General features: G+C 42.3%; 1 long non-coding RNA gene across 2 annotated transcripts in view; it reads right to left on the bottom strand.

Annotated features, from left to right (window-relative positions):
* Positions 1-177: 177 nt before the first annotated feature.
* The window catches only part of LOC141572209 (uncharacterized), a 78,713-nt gene continuing 60,635 nt past the window's right edge, over positions 178-18,255 (bottom strand). Inside the window, exons 3-4 of one of the 2 annotated variants that reach the window (XR_012497452.1) lie at positions 17,151-17,298; positions 178-6,516 (exon numbers count right to left, since the gene is read on the bottom strand). This is a non-coding gene — a long non-coding RNA (uncharacterized LOC141572209). Of the gene's footprint in view, positions 6,517-13,625; positions 14,156-17,150; positions 17,299-18,255 lie in introns of those variants that run through there. The other variant, XR_012497453.1, reaches the window with a different exon arrangement.

Raw genomic sequence — 18,255 nt, 5'->3', positions numbered from 1 at the left:
CATCCCTAGAAACCGTGCTCATTCGTTTGCAGAAATAGCTCTGCATCAGCTTATTTTACAGTGTTTTGTCCTCTGCACCTTTAAAAGCGAAATGGAAGAGGAAAAATAGTAAAGGAATTAAAAACAACTATTTCCGTTATCTATCGGTGTGCAGCAAACCACTCCAAAACATAGTAGTAGCAGTTAAAATGATTTATTATTTCTCATGATTCTGTGGGTTGGGCTGTTCTTAGGCTGCTCACTCACTACGTGATGTTTCTTCGGCTGCTGCATTCAGCTGAGAGCTCAGCTGAGGTGATGTTCCGCTCTTCAGCGGCCAGACCTGAATGACAGCACAGACGGGTGTTGAAACCGGAGCCAGCCATGCCAGCATTGGGCTGCTGACAGATGTCTCTTCCCACTTGGGCTTCGTGGGGAGCCCCAGATGCTCAAAGACTTGTTCTTTCTTTTTGAAGAGGTCTCATCGTCATCCCAAATTCATTCATTTAATCCTCACGACATCCATGTAAGGTCAGTGCTACCATCCCAAGTTTACTGGTAAGGAGACTAAGGATCAGAGCGGTGAAGCACTTTGCTCAAGGTCACAGAGCTAGTTAGTCGCAGAGTTGGGATTCACACCCCCTTCTGTCTCCTCTCAAAGTCTGTCTTTTTAACCAGAACTCTCTGTGAGTCTCAGCCCTAACCAGACTGTCAGATCAATGGTTTCAGACCCCCACTTATGGAGTCTGGAATTAATACTAACACAGCCTGTGTTTGGTGTGCACCCATATGCCCACCAAATTACAACCTTGCCGCTAACCCCTGTCATGCTTGCCTTTCACAAAATTGAATCTTACCTTAACTCTGTGCTTTGCACGTTAGTTACTCTGCCAGACAGAGCACCAGCCCTGAATCCCCGACCCCTTGACCTTTTCCTCCCCATCACGGTCCTGCTCCAAACTAGATAAACCCCTGCCTGCCTGGATCTGAGGACCCACTGTCTGGAAACTGCTCTTGCTAAGCCCCAATCCCTGACATCTGATACCCCTATTAGGTCCGGGGTGTCTAAGGCTCCAACCTAGAAACTAGAGCTGGGCTCAGATTGAGGCAGCGCTGGCCAATAGCTGTGGAATGTACGAAGGGGTCCCAAGGACAGAAACTAGGAGTGAAGACAAGGAGGGGAACCAACAACCAGGCCAGGGAAGTATCAACCCAAAGCAGCCTGGCAGAAAGGAGTCAGCCGAGAGGGAGGAAGACTGTAACTGGAGCCAATGTTAGGGAGCAAGTGGGAGCAAAAGGGAGGGAGGGTGGTGATGAAATCAGCAAGGACCTCCCAAGCACTTGAATGTGGAGACAGAGCTTCTTAGGGCCTTTGAGTGCAGGGAGAATGGGAAATGTCACGAAGCTGGTCAGACATGGAAACTGATTTCCCCAGGCTCTGTCTAAGCCTCAGGCACTCTCGGGACCACAACTCAGCCCAATCCGGCCTCTAACTTATTCAGTTCATTCATTTACTTATTAATTATCAAATGTTTGAGCCTCCACTAGAATATAAGCTCCATGCAAGTGAGAACATTGGTCTATCTTTTTCATCATTTTAAGGTCTAAAACCCAGAACAATTTCTAGCACAAAGTAAGCACTAACTATATATTAGTCGAATGAATGAGTAATTGATGACTGTTTAAAAAATGCGTGGAGTTAGAATATGTTCTGAGTTGTGACAATAACCTCAGAGTACCAAGCACATGTTGCCTGCTGATATTCACCAACAATAAAATTAGAGATTTGAATAAGCTATCAGCCTGTATAGTCTTTAGTCAGATAGTTCCTACATTAAAATCATTTAAACATTTTCTAAGATAAAAAATAGCATGTGTACTTGAGAAAAAGTAAAAATACACTTTAGTCAGGTTTAACATCTGAAAGGAAATAACTTATTGTTCCTTTTTAAAAATTTCAATGCTAATCTGTGGTCAGGATTATCCATGATACCAGACATTTGCCACTGGTTTCAAAAGAATTTGCAACAAAGAATGCCTGAAAATTGCCAAAAATTATACAGTCAACATTGTAGATTAAAAAAAAATACAGAGTTTGACCACAAAATTTCTAGACTTGAGTGGAGTCCCAAAGGGAAAATATTCATGCAAAGCTTTGATATTTTATTTTGGATTACTTCTTAGAATGCTAGATCAAACAATGCTCAAAAGTGTTCGAGACGCGTGTAAGGTCCACGTCAGCCCCAAATCATCTGTGTGTTGACTACAGGCTACTGTGGTTAGTCAGGGTGAAGCTCCCTCAGCCACCTTCATGTACAGAGTAAATAAATAAATATTCTGGGACTTGCAAAGAAACCATGGCAAACCCTGAGGGGGGCTTTAACTTTAAATTAAAGGAAACCACAAGCCACCAAACTGCTGGCCATAAACATGTTTACATTCTGTCTGATTGGGAGTGAGTGCAAAAGGAATTTGAGTGACTTACAGAGCTGTTGCCCTGGGTGTAGTTTAAGCAGCCTCAGTGTCAAAGCAAAGCGGACTCGGGGATGCCATCAGAGGATCCAGCTACACCCCACTAGAGGCTCAGAAGGGCCAAGGCAAACTTGGCCTTGGATTGTGCAGATATGACCATCTGCTGGGTAGGTGCGTGGAGAGAAAGGACACTTTCACGGAAGTAACAGGTGTCATGCAAAGTGACTAGGGTCTGTAGAAGATTGCCTCAAGTCTGGCTTATGATCCTCCCAAGTGTCAGTCTGAGTATGAGGAATGGTTTACAGAATTTTGCTAAAGATTTCTCACTAAAAGTCATACTGAGTGTCTTGAGGTAGAAAGGATGGCACTGAGTAACAAACAGAGAAAATAATACATTTCAATTCCTAACTCTTGCTAAATTCTGCCATTCTAAGTAAGAATGCAGTTGATACAAAATTCCCCTACCCTGCCCTGGGTAATTAAATGGGAGTAAATGAGCCAATAGGAAGTCAGCTCCTTGCTTACTGGAGAAGCAGGCCCTGCTAAGAGGGCCAGTGGGAGGAGGGAGTGGCAGGAGTCTGAGGAGTCAAAGCCACAATCACGGGCCAAGGCTTCTGTGGTCTATACAATGTCAACCGTGTGCAGACAACTCCCTAAGACTCTATGCCACTCTTTCTGCTCCCCCAGAGCCTTGGCAGAGACGGCAGAGCTGAGGTGTGATTTGGGACAAGTCACATCATGAGCTCTACTAGCTGCTATGTCCATCCCTAGGGAAAGGATGCCTGGGCCATGATGGGTACTGCCTTAGGTTAAGAGGTCAGAAAACGAAGTTTGCATAAATTAGTGCCATTTCCTCTTTGTTCACAATGCCTACTACATAGCTTATTCACTTTGTGAAGTGCCTGATGCTGACTGTCAAATGCCAAAGAACCACAAGAGTGAATTACAGAGGAAAGGGAATATTCCTCTGGCTAGAGTCTAGAAGCTATTTTGCAATATGCAGCAATGCTTGGTTTCCAAGCAACCGAACTATCTATAGCAGAGCCCCAACTGGGGGATGAGGAGGTGAGGAGGAAAGAGCTAGGTGCGTGATCTCCAGCCAAGTTGTCTGGGATGTGGAGTACGGCTCAGTCTAAGCCTGAAACTAAAATGTCAGGCAAGGAAACTGAGGCAGAAGCCCAACAGTACGGATTTGAGCAACACAAGAAGATTAAGGAAAAGGTGCCTGAGAGGTCCAAAAAGCATGAAGGCTCAGAGCCAGAGAGATGCGAACTGGAATTCAGGCTGTCATTTCCCATCAGTGTCACCTTTGACAAGCGTCTTAACTTCTCTAAGATTCTGTTTCCTCATGTACAAAACAGGGATATTAATAATCTTATATTTCTGTTGTGAGAATTAAGCTATATAAAGTATAAAGGCTCAAAACAAACTTTCATTCTGTTAAATTATAGGCTCCTTGAAAGCAAAGAATGGATCTTAGGACAGCACTGGCCACATAGTTAAATAAATGTTTACTAATAAATTGACAAAAACAAAACATGTCCCAGACCCTATTCCCAGGTGAGGCTGAGGTTGCTAGTCTATACACATTCTCATTCTCACCCTCACTACTCAAAGTGAAGTTCATGAACCACTGACATCCCTTGGAACTTCCAGAAACACAGGATCCCTGATCCCACCCCAGACCTAAAGAATCAGAGTATCTAGTTTGGCCTGATCCCCAGGGGATTTGTTTGCACATTAAACTGAGAAGCACTGCTTAGTCAAGACTGACTGGAGGAAGGAGGAGACCTGAGTCTCCCGCACGATGGCATCTAGGGCTCCCACTGGGGGCGGGTGGGGAAGGCAGGAGATGTCAGGTAGTGTCCCAGCTGATTCCTTAGATGGTGACTGCTGTGTGTCGGGACTGGGGCAGATGGCCAGGCTTCTGCTCCAGAGGAAGGAGACCCTCATTTGGCTGGGCAAGGGCAGGGTAAAGACTGCAGGATGTGTGAGCAAAGACTGAGTTTCGGAGCCTCAGCATGGGCTCGAAGGCAATGTCCAGAGGCCAAGGAGGCACGAAGTCAAGTCCAGGGGACTCAGGTGAGAGAGCAGCTAAAACAGGTTGTGCTGGTCTGGAAGGCCAGAGCCCAGAGAACAAGAGACTGGGAGAAACAGAAAGCACACGATTCTACAAATACTACAGAGCTGCTTATGGGTAAGACAGAGAATGAGTTCTCATTCTAGGGGAGTTTGCGCCTTGTTCTGGGTCTCGCTCGCTTCAGCGTGTAGGCGGATGTGTCTTTACAGGCAGGCGTCTGTCGTCTGAGGGGAAATCAGCATTATGATGCACTTGCTCCTTCTGAAGGAAGGTCTGAGGCTTGCTGGAGGGGTCTTCTGTCCTGCTGATGTAGAGATAACAGTCAAGGTGGGAAAGTGAACATTTCAGGGACTGTTTTTGAAAACTCTGTGAAAAAAATGGACAGAAAGTCCCAGGACACTTTGCTCACACTGTAACCCTGTGTGTGTTCAGAAAGGAATGGGCTGCTCCTCAGGAGACAATAAGCCGATGACCCCAGTAACGCAGATAGCATTGTCTCAGGACGTGCCACGCAGAATCCTATTAACCGAGGATGTCGGAGCTGGAGGGGACCTCATGGTTTTCAATCACTTTTTTATGCATGGAGCCTTGTCTGCCAGCACTCTCTGACGTGGATCCCCAACATTTTTTTTTTTTAAAGGGTAAGGGGAACAGGACTTTATTGGGGAACAGTGTGGACTTCCAGGACTTTTTTCCAAGTCAAGTTGTTGTCCTTTCATTCTTAGTTGTGGAGGGCGCAGCTAGTTCCAGGTCCAGTTGCCATTGCTAGTTGCAGGGGGCACTGCCCACCATCCCTTGCGGGAGTCGAGGAATTCAACTGGCAACCTTGTGGTTGAGAGCCCACTGGCCCATGTGGGAATCGAACCGGCAGCCTTAGGAGTTAGGAGCACGGAGTTCCAACCACCTGAGCCACCGGGCCAGCCCGATCCCCAACATTTGAAATGGACATTAACAATGCCAATCTTACTGATGCAGAAGTTGGAGCCCAGAGCCATTCTCTTCCAGTCCCTAATCCCCAAGGCCCTCTGTGGCCCCTTGGTGGAACCCCATGTTCCATGGGGCAGTTTAAGAGGCATTGCTCTGCACCAGTTTAAGAGGCATTGTCATTGCACAAATGAGGAAAAGGAGGTGCATGCTGACAAGGTATTCCAGGACCTGGCCTGGCTCACCTCACTACCTGTGTGACTCCCTACCCTTTGGCCACGTGGGCTTTCTTCAGTCCTCGGAACATGCCATGCCTCTCTTCTGAGCCTTTTACGTGCTCTTCTCTCTATCTGAAGTGCTCTCTGCTCCCATCCATACCTCCCTGTCTTCCCACTCCACTCCTGCCTGCCTGACACCTCCATGACCTACGGAGCTCAGCAGAGGCCTGTCTGTTCTGTTCCCTGTCTGCACACTGCCTGATCAGTGGTAAATGCTGCATGTCTCTTGAATGAGTGCATGAGCACATTTACAGGGGACTTGCTCCGTGGCTGCCTAGCCAGCTCCGAGGTTCAGGAATGCGGGCAGCCCCTCCATCCAAATATGGGGTGGTCACGAGCAAATCTTTGTCCAGTCTGGGTTGATTCCTTCTCAGGGAGTTCTGACTGGTGTGCAATAGTGCTAGGCTGAAGATTCAGGTAATGGACACAACAATTTAGGGCATGTAAAGTGAGACACGCTCAGAAAATGTTGGTAGCTCCATGTGACAGCTGCCTTCAAAGTAGCCATAGAGTTATTGGCAGATATCTGTTTCTTGTGATGACAGTTTTCAGACATCGTCTCGATGCTCTGCCACCCTAAGGGTTTGGAAATAAATAGGCTTTAAATCTGACTATCTTCTAACATTCGTAACCATATTTGACATTCCTAGTAGATAATCTTCCAAAAGTTCCACAAAGAATATTCACAACTTCTCTGATGATAAAATACAGCCATAAAACATAGTGTTTGGCTTTCTCGGGCATCTCTGTAGTGGATGAGTGAATCTCTCCAAGAACACCTATCTGATAGGGAAAGAAAAAAAGAAAGCTAAATCCATATGAATTAATGTTGCACTAAAATTTTTCTGAACACGCAAGCAGCTACAAATGCAAAGTCAACATATTCCAAAACTGGCTCTTCCCATTAGTATGTGGGCAGTAAATGGTTAAGAAAACTAATTATGTCTTTAGATAGTATTACCTCAAACATTACATTTACAAGCTTTGTAGAATGACTCACAGGTTAACTCAAGTCTCTGCTTAAGCATCACTTTATTTAAAGAGACACTTCCTGGTAAACAGGTTTTTAACTACAAAACATAATTATATTTGCATCCCTCAAAGATAAACTACAGACTACTTAACTACGTACACTCTCTGTCTATCTCTACTTATTTTTGGCACCAGTTATAAAGCAAAACTACCTGAAAGGATAATTTCTCCCACAATAATCCTTTCCAATTAGACAAGACTTAGCAATTTATAAAGTATGTTCACATACATGATTTCATTTGATTCTCTCCCCAGCCCTGTAAGGCAGGTATAACAAGAATTAGAGTTATTTCATTTTATACATGAGGATGCTGAGGCCAGGGAACCTACATGACTTGCCCATCCATGGTCATCCTGCTAGTAGAGGGTTCAGCCAGGCCTCAAATCCAAGGTTTGTGACCCCAGGTCTATCTCAGAGTATCATTAGGTAAACTACGGTAAGTGTGTCTGATGCCTCAGATCGCATAGCAGAGGTACCAGGAAGGTTTTCTAGTGGTGCGGTTCTCAAATTACATGCTTAGAACCCGAAAGATGCATAGTGGTGTTAAGGGAGCATCGCAAGGAAGTTGAGAAGACAGGGTACTAGGCCACTCTTCCAACCAGGGAGCTGTTCTTATGTCTCATACACAGATGTTTCAAGTAAAGTTTCTTTGGAAGAAAGTAATCCACTGCTTAAAAAAAGTTTGCAACTCCAGTATACTTGTCTACACTTCTCATTTCACAGATTGGAAAAGACCCATAAAGATCACTTAATTTGTCCATGTTCACACCCAACTGAGACTAGAAACTAGACACTTCTCTCCAGACCCAGTCCCTACCCTGTGACTGGGATAAACGTTAAGTCGCTCAATGCAGTGTGTTCTGTACGTCCGAAGCTTTAGTGTGTATCAGGATTGCCTGGAGGGCCTGTCATAGATTTCTGGGTCCCACCTCCAGAGGTTCCGGGGTGGGGCCTGAGAATGTGCATTCCTAACAAATTCCGAGGTGATGCTGATACTGCCGAACCACTTGTCTACAGGGAACACAATTGAAAAGTAATCTGCATTGACCAGCTAACTGTGCATTTCATTAATTTTATTTCTTTCAGGGAAAATGGCAAAGGGAACTCCCTCATCAGAATTTATAAACCCATGGCTTTAACCATGCCACTATCCATCCCTCAACACCCTGCACTGATATTCTGTCCCATGATGCAAAGATCCTAAACCCTCCTGTAGCAGATGATGATGATGATGATGTTCTATTCCATATCCCCTCGTCCAGCCTCTGAGTTTACCTGCAACTGCAGTGAGCCGTTTCTATGCACACTGCCAGCTTTCCGTCTCAGTGGGTGGCATCTCTTTGGTGTCTGTCTGAGAACTTTCTTTAGCCAACAAAAACCTGCTCAGTCCACAAGTAGTGCGTGTGCGTGTGTGTGAGTGTGTGTCATTAATGCCCCCACTTGAGGGCATCCTTTAAACAATGAGGACATGACTCTGCAGATAAATACTCCAGGATCCCTATCCCTCAGGGGGGACACTTTGAAGCGTTTTCAAATGATTCCTCGGAGTGTCCCCCGCGAGACTATGCCCCAGCTTGCCACAGCAGTAGCTCACTCATTAATGCTCCCTGTGTTGGCATTTCTCCCTTCCCTGCCCACTTCCTTTACTTCCTCATTCATGCTTCCTGGGATCATTTCCTAAATAAACTACCTGCACCCCAAGTTCTTCTCTCAGGGTCTGCTTTTGGGGGGACACAAACGAAAACACTCTGTCTCAGAGTTCTTCACCTTCTAGCTGATCCACACCTGCTCCTTTTCACCTTTCAGGTCTGTGTTCTGGGGTCTTATTCACAGGTTTTAGTCACTGGCTAACCCAGGTTAGGGTGTACTCAATGCGTGTTAATAAATAAGTGATATGAGGATTGTTGCTGTGTAATAGAAATCCAGGCTGTTGAATCATGTGCACATACTCATGATTCATTAATTTATACTTAGTAGTCACCCTTCAGATAGAGGCCCAAGTTCATCAGTCAGATCTGTGAAGGATGCCAACTTGAAAAAACTTGGCATTATGCATGTTTTTCAGGGCATCCCTGCAAAAAGCATCTGTGGAGTCTGAAGTGCAGATAAGTTTCCTTTTGCACTGTTCGAGCAAGATTAACCTTCAGCAAATATTTACATTTGAGGAGTGGAGTTTCAGCAGTGATGGCCTCTACATTAGTCAAACTGCAGCACAAATCTCAATGAAAAAAAGAAAGGACTACGTGAGAAACAATTAAATTGTACTCAAATTGAAGCCGAATAATACAGATAGATCCTTAGGGTTAAAAAAAAATTTAAATGAGTCAAATCTCACCCTAAGTAAGAGAGTTGCTTCATGTATTTCATACCACTCACTATTCATGGATTAATTTTTTTCTTTATTTAAAAAACAGTTTTATTGAGGGATAATTGACATAGGATACAGTGCCAATATTTAAAGTGCACAAGTTAATAAATTTTGACATATGCATGCACTTGTGAAACCATAGCGCTTGCTTATTTTTAAAAACAATATTATTGAGTTTTAAGTCTATACCATTTCAAGATCCTATTTGGGGAATAATCCATTAATTATTATATTTAGGCAGTGATTCATTATGAGCTAAAATCTCTTCACATTACTCCCTATTTGAAATGGCTATACAAATATACTCGAAATAATTGGTTGGCACAATTCCCCAAAACTTATGAGGTATATCTGGCAAATAATAATAAAAGCTACCACTTACTGAGTATCTATCACTGCCCAAGTTCATTTTGTAATTCTTTAGATATGTCATTTGTGAGCCCCACAACAATCCTATGAGGTATGGATTATTAATTCTATTTTATAAGTGAGCAACTGAGACTTAGAGACATTAAATGACTTAGAGACATTTACATAGCTAGAACATGACAGAGCTGGTAACTAGATTTGTTCCATTGTGGCCCAAACTGTTAATTTATTCACTTTTCATTTATTCAGCAAATACATATACACCAGGCCCTAGATTAGATGTCAGAGATACAGCAGTGAAGGTAATTGACATTGTTCCCAGCATCATAAAGTCTGCAGCCAGTGGTGAAGAGATTTACCATTTCATTGAAATATAATTACACAAATAATTGATTTTAATTGTTATGGATGCTATGAGGAGAAGTACAGGTGCTGTAAGAGCATGCATTTAGGGACCTCATCTAGTTTTTTGGAAGGCAATTAGAGGAGGCATCTATGAGGAAGTAATGTTTAACCTGAGACCTGCCTGAGACCTGACAAATGAGTGGGCCTATAGGTTTTTAAGGAGCGGGAGTGACATGATCAGATTTGCAAGATTGATAACGGGAAAGCCACTTACACAGTAGGGGACAATGAAGGAGGGGGTTGGGGAAGGCTTCCCTGAAAATTGCAAACTATAAGCTCAACCCTCAGACAGGTTTGGAACCAGAATCCACATGCCTGTGTGGCATTAGAAAACCTCACACCTAAATACTGTTCAGTGTGGTTCTGAGTTGGTTTAAAGGTCTGTGGCATTTAGTTAGTAAAAGCAAACTTCCTGAAGAAAAACCTTCAAGCCAAGTTTCAAAAAGTTTTCACATGTAAAGTTTCAATTTACAATCAAAACACCAAGAAACAAGCTACCATGAGCAAGGATTAGCAAAAACAATAAAATATAGAATCAGAACTACAAAAACTGCAGATATTAGAATTGTCAGATTCGGAATATAAAATAAGTTTGATGTGTTTAAAGAAATAAAAATATAAAAAGTATGATTATTTTAAAACTGATCAGATAGATTTGAAATAGAACTATTCAAAATTATATATGTAGCTAGATAGTATTAATCCTTTAACTCTTAACTATGTTACACATATTTTCTTCCAGGTTTGTTGCTTTGTTTTAACTTAATTTGTGGTGGTTCTTGTCACTCCTAAATTTTTTTTCTTTCAAGGTCAAATCTGTACATTTGCCTTTATGTCTTTTGCAGTTTGTGCCTTGCTTAGGAAGGCTTTTCCTATGCCATGGTTATTTTAAGAAGCCTCATTTTTTTTTAATGCTTATTAATTTATTTTAATCTGGATGTCATATTAAGATAGGAGTCTGATATTATTTTAATAGATTATATTTGGGAATTCCAACACTGTTTATTAAATAGACCTTTCTCACTAATTTGAAATACCACTGTAAAACTAATTTCTTGTTATAGTAAATGAGAATTTAGTTCTCTTACAATTTCTGACCACACTTACTTCCCAATTTTTGCTTAAATCATTAGTCTCTATTTATATAAAGAAAAACTGCAAATATTATGCACTGTTGAGGCAGGTGGTTACTATGATTATGTTTCCTTTCTTGAATAACTTTTTATTTTTCCAGGAGTGAACGATTACCATATTATTTTCAGTTGTTCAGTTTCCTGTGACTCTATTCAAATGCTTGATCGGACTTGTCAAACACCTATTATTATTATTTTTTCCAAACACTATCAATTAATCTTTTTACTCCATTATTATAGCAATTAATCTTTTTACTCCTTTTTTTTTTTCCTGGCAATCTCCCTCTCAGAACTCTCCAGTTCTCCTGCTCCAGTCTGGGTTGATTACAATCTAGGCCTACTGTTATAGTGGAATTTCCTTTGCTGCTTTCTTGCGCTGGAGCCTTCAAATGTCAGTATGTGGAGACTTTTTCTCTTTAGAGAAGAAACGGCCAGCCTCCTGCCTGGGGGGCATGTACCCCACGGCTATTTGAAGTAGGATCTTTCTGGGAGTAGATCTGAGAAAGAAGGTCCCACTGTTCATTACTTGAACTTCCCCATAATCGGCATGTTTCAGCCTAATGCCATAAACCCAACCCACCTCACTCCTACATGTCTTGTGTCCTGAGTCTGTCCTGGGTCTCTCTGGCTCATTATCTCCAGAGAACATGCTTCCTGTCACCTACAGAGGGTAGCTCTCTGACTTCATGGGGTGGGAGGATGACGTTTGGCTCTAACAGCTCCAGACAAATGTTAGCCAACGCCTGCACCTCATTCACCTTCAGTGGTATCAGATACCACCTCAAGTCCTGCGTCCTCTTGAGCTCTCGTGTAGCGGCCTCTCTGCTCTAAATCACATTTCCCTCCTCCACTCATTTTCCACTTTACAAAAATTTTTTTCTGACATTTCTCATTTGCTGATGTCTCCTTTCCAATTCTGTCTGTGGATTTATACTACCGCTAACCCCCATGTCACCCCACCTCTCCCCGTTTAGTGATGTTTCAATAAGAGATAAACTTGGCCACATTTAGTTGGAAATCTCTCCACCTCATAGAGCCATGTATGTATGTAAGTGTATATGGCACTATGAGGTATGTAAAATCCCACCCCATGGAAGCGACTACTGATGTGCTTTCTGTCACTGTAGATTTATTTGCATTTTCTAGAATTTTATATAATCATACATATGTGTTCTTGTTTGGGTTCATCTCTGAATATATTTGAACTTTATTCAATTTTTTAAATTCAGTGCCACTGAGGTGTAATTTACATACAAAGTCACTGATTTTAAATCCAGAATTTGACGAGTTTTGATATTTGAATATCATCATGTAATCACCATTCCGATCAAGATAGAGAACACACGAAAAGGAGTAGTTTAGATTTAAGCAAAGATTTAAGGGAAGTACAATGCTTATTAGCTTCAGAGAAAGTCATATGCTGCACGCATGGAACACTCAGCCATTATCCCAGCACACACAAAAATCAATGCCATTTTACCTCCTTTTTTAACTTACAAAGCTGCGAGAACTTGCATTCTTCATTCTTCACGGGGAACTTTGTTTATTACTTTTCTTACAAACACCTCTTTGGTGCTTTAGAAAATAACTTCCAAGAAAAAGGAAAGGGTTTGTGAGGGAGTTAGAGTAAAACCTGAACTATATCTGCATGCTGTTTATATAATACTTGGATTCATTTACCACAGTGATTCTTCTGTCCCCAACCAATCTAGTGACCACTATGGAAAGTGTCTCACAGTCCCAAAGTTTCTGTCAGTCATGTTGTCTCAGGCCTCTTTCCTCCCCTCTTGTCTCCCAGCCTTCAGTCTCTCCCTGTTCCCTTCCTGCCTAAACATCACTGTTCCATTAATCTTTCTGAAGCCTTGCTTTTGTCATGCTGGGAAACCTTCCACGCTCCCAGTGCGCACAGGATAAAGCCGTCTCCACCTTTGGGTGCCCATTCATGCTGATGGGCAGCTGGGAGCCATCTCAAGAGAGCCCTGGGGCTGAGCCTGGTTGTTGTGCAGGGTGGGCTGTCTGTTTTACCTTCCCTGACCCCAGCACAACGTGTGGAGTGGCCTGGGTCTTAATATTACACTTTTTGCAAAGGGATAAAAATTTACATCCTAAGCTTTACATAGAAAGCCTGGTAAGTCCCTTAATTGGTTATCGTTAAGAAATTTCAGCGATTTATATGAATGTGGGGCTTCAGATGGCACAATAATGGAGAGGTTATGCTGCATGAGTAATTTGTCACATGCACGTAATTTATTTGCCTGTGTTACTTTCTGAAAAGGACCATCATTTATTCATTTATTTAAACCTTCACTAAATATCTGTTGAACATCCATTACCTGTCAGGCTCTGTGCTAGGCACTGGTGGTATACTGGTATATTGGAGGCAGAGACAACCATTGTCAATGCTCTAGTTTATTTCCTTTCAGTCTTTTTTCAATATTTTTAATTACATTGAGAGCTTACTAGATTTAGTTATGTGTTCTGTTTTATTTAATATTATTTCTTAAAGACTTTCACGTTATAAAAATTTTAAACAAATAATTTCAATGGCTTTAAAAAAAAACAAAGAAGTACTGACTACTCCCTTACAGAACTAACAGATTAGCTGAATGAGTCATGACAAGAGTAAAGAGAGCTATGAATGGGAGGTAAAGTACATTCTGGGAGCTGTGGTGGACACTACTGCCCTGCCTCTCAGCACTCACCAGGGAAGCCGAAGGATTCTTCCCTACAGGAGACTCAGCCTGAGTGAGGACTTCTCTGGTCCACAGGGGGCAGGAACATGCAGGCCAGAAGTGCCAGGGACTCCATGCCCTAAGGAGCAGTCCTCAACCAATGGCAAATGAGAACTGAGAAGTAACTACCCAGCTTCCTCACCCTCTAGGTGGGACAAATCGGAGGGTGTTCTATGCTGTCCTAGCTTGGGCTGCTATAATAAAATGTCATACTCATAGACTGGGTGGTTTACACAACAGGACTTTATTTTCTCACAGTTCTGGAGTCTGGATGGCTGAGATCAGGGTGTCAACATGGTTAGTTCCTGGTGAAGTCTTTCTTCCTGGTTTGCGGGCAGCTGCCATATCACTGTGTGCATGTGACTTCGTCTTTGTGTGCTCTCTGAGAGAGAGAGAGAGAGAGAGAGAGAGAGCTCATGCGAGCTCTCTGATGTTTCTTCTTATGAAGACACTAATTGTATTATGTCAAGGCCCCACCATTACAATCTCATTATGGACCCTCCTTAATTTTTAATTACCTCCTTATAGGCCTTATCTCCGAATACTGTCACATTTGGAATTAGGGCTTCTACATATGAATTTTGGCTTCTACATATGCATTTTGACACAATTCAGTCCATAGCATACACTGTCTCCCAGAGTTCCCCAGTGAGACTGAGCTCCAGTTACCCTTCTCCCAGTAACCTGTTCATTAACGCACTCTGACTTTGCTTCTTTATCTTCCCTCCTGATTCCCCCATCTTCCTACCAGAGCTTCCTGAGACTACTTCCCAAATAAACTACTTGCTCTCAAATCCCAATCCTAGGGTATATTTCTGGCAGGAACCCAACCAATGATTGCAGCACATAACAGGGGGGCCTGGCCTAGACCTGATGGGCCTAGATTTCAGCTTGTCATGAATTCTCTCCTAAGGTCTCTGTGGGAGGCCATTTAAGGTCTTAAGCAAAGGAATACATTTCTGGCAGAACGTGAAGAAAGGACTAAAAGAGGTAAAAAGTAGATGCAGGGCAACTAATTGGGAAGCTATTTCTTCGTTCAAATAGAGAGAAGGCTGTGACCAATGCTAGAGGGGAGGCAGTGAAGACGGAGCCCGACATGGTGTCTAGCCCATAGCAGCTGCTCAACAAATATTTTCAGATGAAATTAGCGAATGGGTTCAATCTATCCAATCTCTAGGTAGACGGACAGAACTTGAAGACTGATTGGACCTAGGAATTGAGGAAAAGGAAAGAGTCGAGAATAACTCCCAGTCTTCAGGCTTCAACAGCTAAGTGGATGCTGGTGCTATTTACTGAATATGGGACACAGCCCCAAGGAGGAGAGGCAAGTCGGAGGGGGTAGGAGATAATGAGTTTGGGCCATGATGTGCCTGCGAGACATCTAATTGATACTGAGCAGGCAGCTGGGCCTAAGGTTTAGAGCTGGATCAGAGGTGCATATTTGGGTCCGGCCAGATATAGATGCTAATTGAATGGAGCAAGTCCTCTCCAGCCACACAGGCAATGGGTGCCAGAAGAGCTTCACATTTTCATACTTTCTGGCATTCTCTCTAAAACAATATTAGTACAAAGGAGAACTAATATTTATTGAGAACCTACTGTGGGCCAGGAATTCTACGTATTTATTTCATCTTCAGAACAGCCCTGAGAAGTATGCAATATTATTACCATTTACAAATGAGGACATTGAGATGCAGAGAGGTAAAGGAACTTATCCAAGGTCACACCGCCCATAAGCAGCTTCAGATAAGTCTGGATTGTCTTACTCCAAATTTCGTGTTCTTAAGGAAGATAAGCACCAACAAAGTGTGGTCCTGTATCCTATGTCTCTCAGTCTCACCAGACTCCACAATGAGCAATTCCCACAGTCGGGTGCATTCAGTAGAAGGGTATTTCAATGTCAGGGTCCAAAGACTATTCTCTCGGATGGGCTTTGTTCAGCTCGCAACCCTCGTTTGGACAGCTCCCTCTCCAGTGGTCCCCCTGCTGGTGACGCTGTTATTTATAGCCCTCACTGAAGTCTCAATTTCTGTCTCTGTATTTGCTTTTTCTAGACATGTCATGTAAATAGAATCACATAATGTGGTCTTTTGCAATGGTGTTCTTAGCTAGTATGCTGTACGGAAGGTAACATATTTCGTATTTCCTCAACACCATAGGAAGTATAGGGAGTAAACCAAAACCTCATCATTTCTTCTTATTTAAAAATACAGCGCACTACCTCGGACTTGCTAATATTGATACATAGTCCTGGGAATGTCCCAACTATTTTCCCTTCTACAAACAAATACCTTTTTTTGTAGATCTGCATTAAACTTATACACTAATTTAGAAAGAATTGACATTGACATTATTCAATGTTATATATTTTCTATTCAGGTACATAGTATTTCCTTTCCAACCTGGTCTGTTAAGTCAAAAGTTTTAGAATTTTTTAAATAAATTATTATTTAGGTTTTGAATATATACTATTAGTATTGTAGTTAAACTCTATTCTTTTTGAGATATTTTTATATGACACATTTTCCCATAGTCTGTTCTAAGTCATTGTTTCTGATAGACAGGAAAGCAACTGAATTGTGTGGAACAATTTTGGAAAATAGTATGGAAGTTCTTCAAAAAATTAGAAATAGAACTATGATATGATCCAGCAATCCCATTTCCTGGTATTTACCCAAAAGAATTGAAATCAGGGTCTCTAAGAGATACCTGCACTGCCGTGTTCACTGCAGCGTTAGTCACAAAAAACAAAATATGGAAACAACCTACATGTCCATTGATGTATGAATAGATAAAGAAAACATGACATAGGCATACCCTGGTATATTATTTAGCCTTAAAAGAATGAAATCCTGCCATTTCTGACAACACGGATGAACCTGGAGGACATTATGCTAAGTGAAATAAGCCAGTCACAGAAGGACAAATACTGCATGATTCCACTTATATGAGGTATCTAAAATAGTCACACACATAGAAACAGAGAGCAGAATGGTGGTTGCCAGGGGCTCATGGAAGGGGAAAATGGGGAGTCGCTGTCCAACAGGTATAATCTTTCAGTTATGCCAAATGCATAAATTTTAGAGGTCTGCTGTTACATATAGCGCCTGTAGTTAACAACATTGTACTGTACACTTAAATTTTTGTCCAGAGGGCAGATCTCATGTCATGTTCTTACCACAAAAAAAGAAAAAAGAAAAAAAAGCAACCAGTAAACAATTATACACATACAGTTCTTAAAAAATAGAAGTTAGCATTTATACTGCTTTATTCTCCAGATGTGAGGTAGTGTTACTCCATATGTTCTAATTCTTTTACTATGTTGTTGGAAGCAGAGTTTCATAGACTACTCCCTCGTGTGGGAGTGAGCATCTTACCTGAATTATAGAAGGTTCCAGAGATTGGGCAAGCTGATAACTTGAGCCAGAAAGATGAGGTCATTCTCTTTACCAGTCTCTGCAATCTTGCAAAAGGAGAGTCTGAGACATGTTTCTTGGACCAGAAACTAGACTGAAGTGAGAAGGCCTTAGGCAGAAGGAAGATTGGAACAGTGGTCAGTGGAGTTTATCCTGGAACCTGTCCCCATCTTGACCTCTCCCACACTCCTCCACACTGTAGCCAGAATGAACTTTTGTCATCATAAAAGAGCATGGTTTAGAGGACCCGTCATCTGCCCCTGCTTGCTTCTCCAGCCTCCTATCTCACCCCTCCTCTCTATGGAACCCTATTATTTAACCGTTATTAAATTTCTTTCAGATCCATAAAAAACTCATCACTTTTGTTTTTATCTCTAGGACTTTCCCTCTGTCCCAGCCTCTCTCACACCCAGCCCTCCAAACTATAATTCCTGCTCATTGTCAAGTCTCAATTGAGACCTCACTTCCTCTAGGAATTTTTCCGATTCTCAAGACTGGATTAGGTTCTCCCTTAGCACTCTGCTTTTACCCCTATTCCAGGGGTTATCCAACTGTGTTGCAATTGCCTATTAACTTGGCTGTACCTACCTCCTCCTAGACTGAAAGTGCCTTCAGGTAGAGACGGAATCTATCCAATGTCTGACCTCATGAGATACACCAAGTTAGAACTGCCCCGTCAACTTGCTCCTGAATTCTTGGTCCACAGGAACTGTGAGATAATGAATGATTCCTGTTGTCTTGAATCACTGAATTTTGGTTAATTTGTTATACAGCAATAGATGATTACTACACTATCAAAACTTAGTGGTTTAAAACAACAACCATATCTCAGATTCTGTAGGTTAGTTAATTGGCAATTTCTTGTCCCTTGTGGTATCGAATGAGATCAACTCAGCAATACTCAGCTGATGGATGGGCTAGTTGGGACGACCCAAGATGGCTTCGCTCATATGTCTGGCACTATGTGGGCTAGAAGGCCGGGCTCAGCTGGGAACAGTTGGAGCCCACACTTGGAGCCTACACTTGGCCTCTTCACTTGAGCAGTTTTATAGTTCTAGCTTTCATG

The sequence above is a fragment of the Rhinolophus sinicus genome, linkage group LG06 (assembly GCF_036562045.2).
Source record: "Rhinolophus sinicus isolate RSC01 linkage group LG06, ASM3656204v1, whole genome shotgun sequence".
NCBI classification, from domain to species: Eukaryota; Metazoa; Chordata; class Mammalia; order Chiroptera; family Rhinolophidae; genus Rhinolophus; species Rhinolophus sinicus.
The sequence above is the reverse complement of the archived record's forward strand: the minus strand, read 5'-3'. Positions and strand labels throughout refer to the sequence as shown.